Source organism: Salvia hispanica, chromosome 6 (assembly GCF_029641045.1).
Source record: "Salvia hispanica isolate PSC_SH4W2 chromosome 6, Shi_PSC_v1, whole genome shotgun sequence".
NCBI classification, from domain to species: Eukaryota; Viridiplantae; Streptophyta; class Magnoliopsida; order Lamiales; family Lamiaceae; genus Salvia; species Salvia hispanica.
This window is the reverse complement of record NC_142697.1, coordinates 45,659,443-45,667,525: the sequence shown is the minus strand read 5'-3', so window position 1 is coordinate 45,667,525 and position 8,083 is coordinate 45,659,443. Positions and strand designations below refer to the sequence as shown.

At 37.7% G+C, this 8,083-nt stretch overlaps 1 pseudogene; it reads right to left on the bottom strand.

Annotated features, from left to right (window-relative positions):
* Positions 1 to 2,905: 2,905 nt before the first annotated feature.
* Positions 2,906 to 7,150, bottom strand: LOC125220032 (putative late blight resistance protein homolog R1A-3; annotated as a pseudogene).
* Positions 7,151 to 8,083: the final 933 nt, after the last annotated feature.

Sequence of the window (8,083 nt, the reverse complement as noted above, 5' to 3'; positions counted from 1 at the left end):
AAGTTTAAGTGCTGAATAAATAGGGACTCTGCCATCTACTTGAAATTTTATAATACAGTGGGAGCTGGGAAACAACTCATCAACATTAATTAATTAGAGCATCATTACACATTAATTATAATTTATTGAATATTTGAAATAAATTGTCAACGCTTTCATCCTTAATAAGCGTGGCAACTAAATACACAGTCTCTAATATTTGAAGAATGCACTGGATTTTCTTTTTGGTATCAGAAAATCACATTTATGTTACTTTGGACATTTTTTCTACCCCCCAGCTATGATGAACATTTTTCGCCTATCCATCTAAATACCAAATACCAAATGCTATGAGACTCCGAGTAATACTTTTTTCATATTTGATTATTTGAAATAAAAGTTAAAATTTATATTATAAATTTATCTAAAATAAATAATACAGTGCCAGCCAGCTAACAACTCATCAACATAATTAATTAGAGCGTCATTACACATTAACTAGTATTTTATTGAACTGTTACGCAATTTCATATATATCTAATCATATGCCCACATGTTTCAATTGTCAACGCTTTCATCAAATTAATTAGTAAAGTATGCCTAGTGCACATATAAATCTCAATTAATAAATTTTAAGTTATTCTGGGTATATATAACTTTAAATTTAACATGAATTTTATTTCATCTTTTTCGCTAGAGTTTTTAAGTTATTCTGGGTATATATATACAGTGCCAGCCAGCTAACAACTCATCAACATAATTAATTAGAGCATCATTAGACATTAATTATACTATATTGAACAAGTATCAAAAATCAAATTTAATCACATGACCACATGTTTCAATTGTCAACGCTTTCATCAAATGAATTAGTAAAGTATGCCTAGTGCACATTATTCTGCTTTTTAATGTATAGTATGCCTAGTGAAGAACGACTCTTTGGCACCTAGTCATCATGTGGTTGTTACGTGTAATTTAACTGAGTCAAAATAAATTTAATTTAATAATATACCGCTATAGTTTGGGGATTAGCTGGAATGAACATAGACTCTTTGCCGATGCCAAAAACCAAGTCATCAACATTAATTAATTGAAGCATCATTAGACATTAATCATATTTTATAGATTTGGTAGCTACAATTAAATTTGGTCACATGCTCACATCACAATGTTTTATTTGTCAACGCCTTAATAAGTTTGGCTACAAACAAAAGTAATTAAAATAGTATAGTGTCGACTGTTTACTGTGAAAGTGAGTACTATTCAGTTAGTCGACTTTTGCAGCAGAATGGAATAAGTTGGTTATTAAACATGATGAAGAATAAAGTATTGGGGACGGACGCATAAATAAATATTCGATAGAGGGTGAGATTTCTAAATTTTATGTTAATGTATGTTTTTGAGTAATTTTCATAATTTGAAGGGGCTTTTACATTAGATTTTACATTAAATTTGACTTAATTTTTTTAAATAAATCAATAGAAAAAAGTAGAAAAAAAATTCCATTGAGGGCTTAATCCCCTCACTCTTTCTCTTTGGGTCCGCCCATGCCTGTCCTATTCAATTTTATTAGGGGGTGTTCGGTTTGCAAAATTGTATTCCTGGATTAAATATGAAGTGTGTTTGGTTTATGAGATTCAATCTCATAACTCAATCCTAAATATATAATCATGGAATAATTAATCTAACCCCCTATGACTAAAATAACTTCACAACTTAATCCTAAATTATATTTTAGTATTATTTTATCTAGAAAACCAAACACCACCTTAATATATAACAAACGCATGGCAATCTTCAGTTTGAAATTTAATGGGGGAAGGGACTGGTGTTACATTTACGTACCTCCGCTGGCCACGTAGCCCAGCAGCTCCGCGACGCCACGGCCATCGCCATTGCTAGCAACACTGTAGAAAGAAACCAACGAACATTAGAAACCCTAATTCATTGCTTTACCAGCTTTATAAGCGTAAAAAAATCTATTTTTATGAATTAATTGCCATAAATATACAAATAACCTAAAATTTTGGTTTTTAACCAACTTTAACAAATGATGAATTTCATGAATTTTTAATATTGTGCATTGGGTATTAGCCCAGGATCCCAGTAGTAGTTTTTTAGATTGAGACGTGAAATTAAATTCAAATAAATGTATTATTGCAAAACTCTATACCTTTCTTTCGAATGATATATATAGTTACTAAAAAGAGAAAAGAAAAAGAAAAAAAAAAGAAGTAGATCATAGCAACAACTTTCAAATATTTTGTACTCATTTTGACAAAAAGTCAACCTTCTGTATAACATTAAAAAACTCAGGAGAACTGACTTGTTAGCAACAACATTTGGACTACACCAAATTCCAAAAAATATCATGTACTAACATTTGACAGAAAAAAAAAAAAAAAAGAATTAGTTAAAAAATATATTCTGAAAATAATTTATGTACTTACAAGTAACTAGATCGATTTTATTATATCATGAGATATATTTCCAAATCCTCAATATAATAATATTGGTCATGTGTGTTTCTTTACCACTTTATCCATTGAGTATGTGTATATGTGATTTTAACGATGTAGTACTACACTTAAGGATATCAAATTTACTCACACTCAACAACTCCTTCTCACCTTTGGCCAGGGGGTTAGGGGTTCGACTTCATCGTCTACTGGAATGGAAACGGAAAGTCGGTTGCACCTCTCAACATGCAATGTAAACTTGTGAAGACATCACTGCCAATACCAACACAACGATGTTAGAAACTATGAATCAATTGTAAGGAGTATCACGAGGCGTTCGTGTCAAACCTACTCCTTACAGGAATATTTTTTGCAGATGTCATCGTGCTCCAGGATTAAAGCGATTAGACCCCCCAAATTTTATATCCATCGCTAACTGCTTCATATTTACAGAGATTAATATGCAATCAATACCAATCAAAAACTGCTCCCTTTTCCTGTTGCCCAACAGGCAACAGATAGAGTTCATATAGGCATGATACCCAAGTTTGGGCTAATAGCATTCCTGACTTTATACTGTAAAATTAAAATGCATACCTTACTTTGGTAATATGATGAAAGTTGTTTGTTTTGATTCCTTTGCGCCAGAACTAGACTGTCATGCACCCATATTGGTTTGTTTGTTTGATCTTCTACCTGAATTTGAAGGCCATTATTACCATAGTACTCTTGTTGATCTTCTACCTGAATTTGAAGGCCACCATTCCCATAGTACTCTTGTTGATCTTCTACCTGAATTTGAAGGTCATCATTCCCATAGTTCTCTTGTTGATCTTCTCATATTTTTGTAGCAGAGGCGACAGCAGAAGTGCTGCAATCAACCAACTTGATTGACTGAAGCGTTGGTATTTCACCAATAGCTAAAGGGATCTCCTCCAATATCAAATGTTCAAGTTGAAGGTGCTCAAGGCATGGAAAGTGGGTGCATTCTGTTGTCCAGTACACCAAGTCACAACCGTCATTCTGCAAGTATTTTAGTTTGCAGAACTGCGTTTCAACTGTTTCCCATTCAGATCCAACGAAAGAATCTCGTTTCAGTTTGAGAACTTGGAGATGGGGTAGCCAGCCTATCGTTGCAGGCATCTCTTCCCAACGGATTCGAGTGCCCAACAAAGTCAACTTCTTAAGAGAATGTGGGAGGGCGAGGTTGCTCCAAAACTCCAATGGAGTTGAGTGCTGAAAAAAGCCACCAAATGAAGTGATTTCAAGAGATTCAAGTTTATGCAAACAGGAAAGATTGTTGAGATAGGTTACAGATGAACTCTCTAGTTTCTCCAGATGAATCTTGAGTTTTTTTATATTGGGAATTCTTTTCAACACCTTTTTGCGGCAGTCCCAAATAGTAACTGTACAGAGACTCTGTAGGCTCTCCAAAACAAAACCATCAATGGGAGGAACTGGGAGAGAGATGCTGTAGAACTCCACATGCCTAAGTAGAGGCATTTTCCATATTTCAGGCGGAGCAACCGCCGTGGTATGCCTAGCAGTCAATGTATGCAAATTCCAGAGGCGGCACATTGAAGGGGAAAAAGTGTGCCCTGTCTGTGGGTAAGAAATGTACCTCAAGTTCAGCAGCTTAGATACACTATCTTGGAAATACGGGCATTTCATTTCTTTCAAAAAAGGTGAATATCTAAGTGTATGATCAAATACTTTAACCACCCTCAACAGTCTAAGTGACTCTGAAAATCTTTCAAAACGGCCTGTAAGACCCCGTCTTGAAAAAGTACGGAAGAAATTATAATCAAAAGAATTCCATATCGAAGACCGAGTACGTGGCACACATTCGGAAGATGACTTATGGGAAGCATTGGAGAGATATTCCTCTTTTGATGTGCGTCGGCGATGAACAAGAATGCGGCACCAGAAGTGCTGCAATCAACCAACTTGATTGACTGGAGCGTTGGTATTTCTCCAATAGATAAAGGGATCTCCATCAATATCAAATGTTCAAGTTGAAGGTGTTCCAGGCGTGGAAAGTGGGTACTTTCGGTTGCCCAGGACACCAAGTCACAACCGTCAATCTGCAAGTATTTGAGTTTGCAGAATTGACCTTCAACCGTTTGCCACTCAGATCCGACGAAAGAATTCCATTTCAGTTTGAGAACTTGAAGCTGGGGAAGCCAACCTATCGTTACCGGCATGTCTTCCCAGAGGATTCGAGTGCCGGACAAAGTCAACTTCTTGAGAGATTGTGGGAGGGCGAGGTTTCTCCAAAACTCCAACGGAGTTGAGTTTCGGAAAAAGCTACCATATATATTGATTTCAAGAGACTCGAGTTTCTGCAAACAGGCAAGATTGTTGATATAGGTTAAAGACCTACTCTCCATTTTCTCCTGTTGAATCTTGAGTTTTTTTATATTGGGGATTCTTTTCAACACCTTTTTCCTGCAGTTCCCAATAGCGACAGTAAAGAGAGTCTGTAAGCTCTCCAAAACAAAACCATCAATGGGAGAATTTGGGAGAGAGATGTTGTAGAATTCCACATGCCTAAGTAGAGGCATTTTCCATATTTCAGGTGGAGCAACCGCCGTGGTATGCCTAGCAATCAAAGTATGCAAATTCCAGAGGCGGCACATTGAAGGGGAAAAAGAGTTCCATATCCTCAGTGGACAAGAAATGTACCTCAGGTTCAGCAGCTTAGATACACTATCTTGGAAATACGGGCATTTCATTTCTTTCAAAAAAGGTGAATATCTAAGTGTATGATCAAATACTTTAACCACCCTCAACAGTCTAAGACTGGGTGACTCTGAAAATCTTTCAAAACGGCCTGTAAGACCCCGTCTTGAAAAAGTACGGAAGAAATTATAATCAAAAGAATTCCATATCGAAGACCGAGTACGTGGCACATATTCGGAAGATGACTTATGGGAAGCATTGGAGAGATATTCCTCTTTTGATGTGCGTCGGCGATGAACAAGAATGCGGCACCGAGGAATTCCGGCATTGGGATTACCTGGCCTTGTAAAACCAGTAAACTTTTTTTTATCAGCTTCTCTCAAACAAAGATCCCTCAGGAGATCGTGAATTTTGCATGATTTTATCTTTCCACCAGAGCCCCACTTGTGAACTAAAATAAGATTCCTGTCAACGAGTTCTTTCAAGTACTCTTTCGCAACTTCATCCAAGCTTTTCCCTTCAATTGGTCGAAGAAATCCTTCTGCAACCCATAGTTTGATGAGCTCAGATGCAATGATGACCCTATCCTCCGGGAAAACTCCCATGTAAAGAAAACACGGTTTTAAATGAACTGGTAATTGAATATAACTCGTGTATAGTATCTTTAAGCAGCTCTCATCTGCTTCCAAATTCACAATTGAAAATAGATCTCTTGCTATATGTTCCCAATATTCCAGAGTCCTCTCAGACGTTGCCAAGAGCCCTCCAGTTGTAATAATAAATAGAGGAAGTCCTTTGCAATTTCTTGCAATTTTCCTCCCGATACCCATCAACTCACGTGGGAAACGTTCATTTCCAAACACATACATGCAGAGCAAATTCCAACTGTCCTTCTCATCAAGAAAATCCATCTTGTAACTGTGAGAACCGCTTAATTTTACCGCCACGTTTGCTAGTCTAGTGGTGATCATGATTCTACTTTGGTTCATATCATTAGGGAAGAAATGTTGTAATCCATACCACATAAACTTTTATATAAAATTTCTCCTAATTCATCCTCACTCATCTCCCTCAAGCTTTCCCTACTCATCCCTTGGCTCTTTCTAAGACAAAGAACAAGTTGTAAAAGTAAATCTCCCATTGTGTATTCTTGAGGTATTGTAACCCAAGCCAGAATATCAAAATGGTGCTCAACAATTTGATTTTCATAAATACTTCTAGCAAGAGTGGTCTTGCCGATCCCACCCATACCTGTTATCGAGATGGCCTGTCGACCGGACTTATCACTGGTAAGCGTATCCATCAATTTCACCAATATCTCATCAACTCCTATCATCGCAACGTCACGCCCCGAGCCAGCCGGCACTGATGAGAGTCTTCGCAGCTGGCCTTGATTTCCCCCTTTCTCCTTAACCAACATCGCTTCCTTCTCAATCAAATCCAATTCCCCTATGACTCTCTCCAGAATTCGACCGAACACAACACAACTGATTTCCTCGCAATCACTCGACGATTCCGATCTAGCGAGAATCCGATCGACTATATACCCCTCAATTACATCTTCAGCCGCATGAGCTGCATCGGCAATTCGACACTCCAATTCGTCAGCTTCGTCGCTGTGGTCGACGCGGGGAGTGTAGCCTTCGAGGAAATCAAGCAGCGAGGAAATGATTCTAGTGAGCGATTGAGCGTGTTGATTTTGGATTGAAATTGGAGGGCGGGGATGGAGGCGGAGCTGATCTAGGATATGGTTAACGGAAATCAGAGCTGCATAAGCTGCTGCCATCATCCCTAACTTATGTATATTTCAGCGAGTGGTGGAGAAGAGAGAAGCTCTATGATGCTAATTATACTCCTGATTTGTGCAATTAAAGCTAGGTTTAGTCCTAATTTCCACCGATCAAACGAAAATGAAGTTCACAAATCACTAACCTTAGCTAGCAACCTCTACCACCGCCGCCGCCGCATGTCGCCGGCGCCTCTTTTGAGAGAATCGAGCTGCGAATGAGTGATTATGAAAGCGGTAGTGAGAATTGATTGATCATCGTTTCATCGCTTGAACGTTGAATGGGGAGTGTGGTTCATGTTGATTTCTTCTTTTATTCAATTATTGATTTTATTAATCTTTTCCTGATGAAAATTACCAAGCTAGTTCGTAGAAGAGCGCGGGGAGCTTGAAATGCTAGCTAGCATGAAATGTTCGGTAACTCTAGGGGTGAGCAAAAAATCTGAAAATCGAATATCCGAACTGATCCAAACCGAAAATTTAAAATTCGGTTCGGTTTGTTCGGTTTTTCGGTTCGGTTCGGTTTTAGAATTTTGAATATTTCGGTTTTTCGGTTCGGTTCGGTTTGGACAAAAAAAAAACCGAAAAACCGAATAACCGGATTATAATTTAATATATATATATACACACTATTATTTAAATATACTTAAAAATAAAACCCTAAAACATAAACACAATCGCGTGTTTTCTCATTTCTGTGAATAGCCGCTCCGCCTCCTCCTTTTCTAAGACCCAAAATCTCTCCATCTCTCACCAAGCCGTAGCCTCCAGAGGCCAACTCCAGCCCGGCGCCCCTCCACACTGTCACAGAGAGAGAGCTCCGGCCAGATGTGGATTATTTTGCAGATAGAAGCATTTGGTGGACATGCTCTTACTTTTGGGGGAGATGTTTAGAAGCAGATGTGGATTCAATGATAAAAATTTTGAGAAATTCTCCTATTATGTTGTTTTTCACTAAATGTTGTATGTGTAATTGCCTCAATCATGTCTCTCCTGCAGCTTTATATGTTTTGATCAACAATGGAGGTAGTTGAAGAATCCACTGTTTTTTGTTTTTTCGGTTTTAGATTTTTCTTTTTTTCGGGTTTTCTTATAATTTCGATTTTTTCGGTTTAGTTCGGTTTTTTAAATTCGGTTTTCGGTTTTTCGGTTCGGTTCGATTTCAAATTTAGCCTAA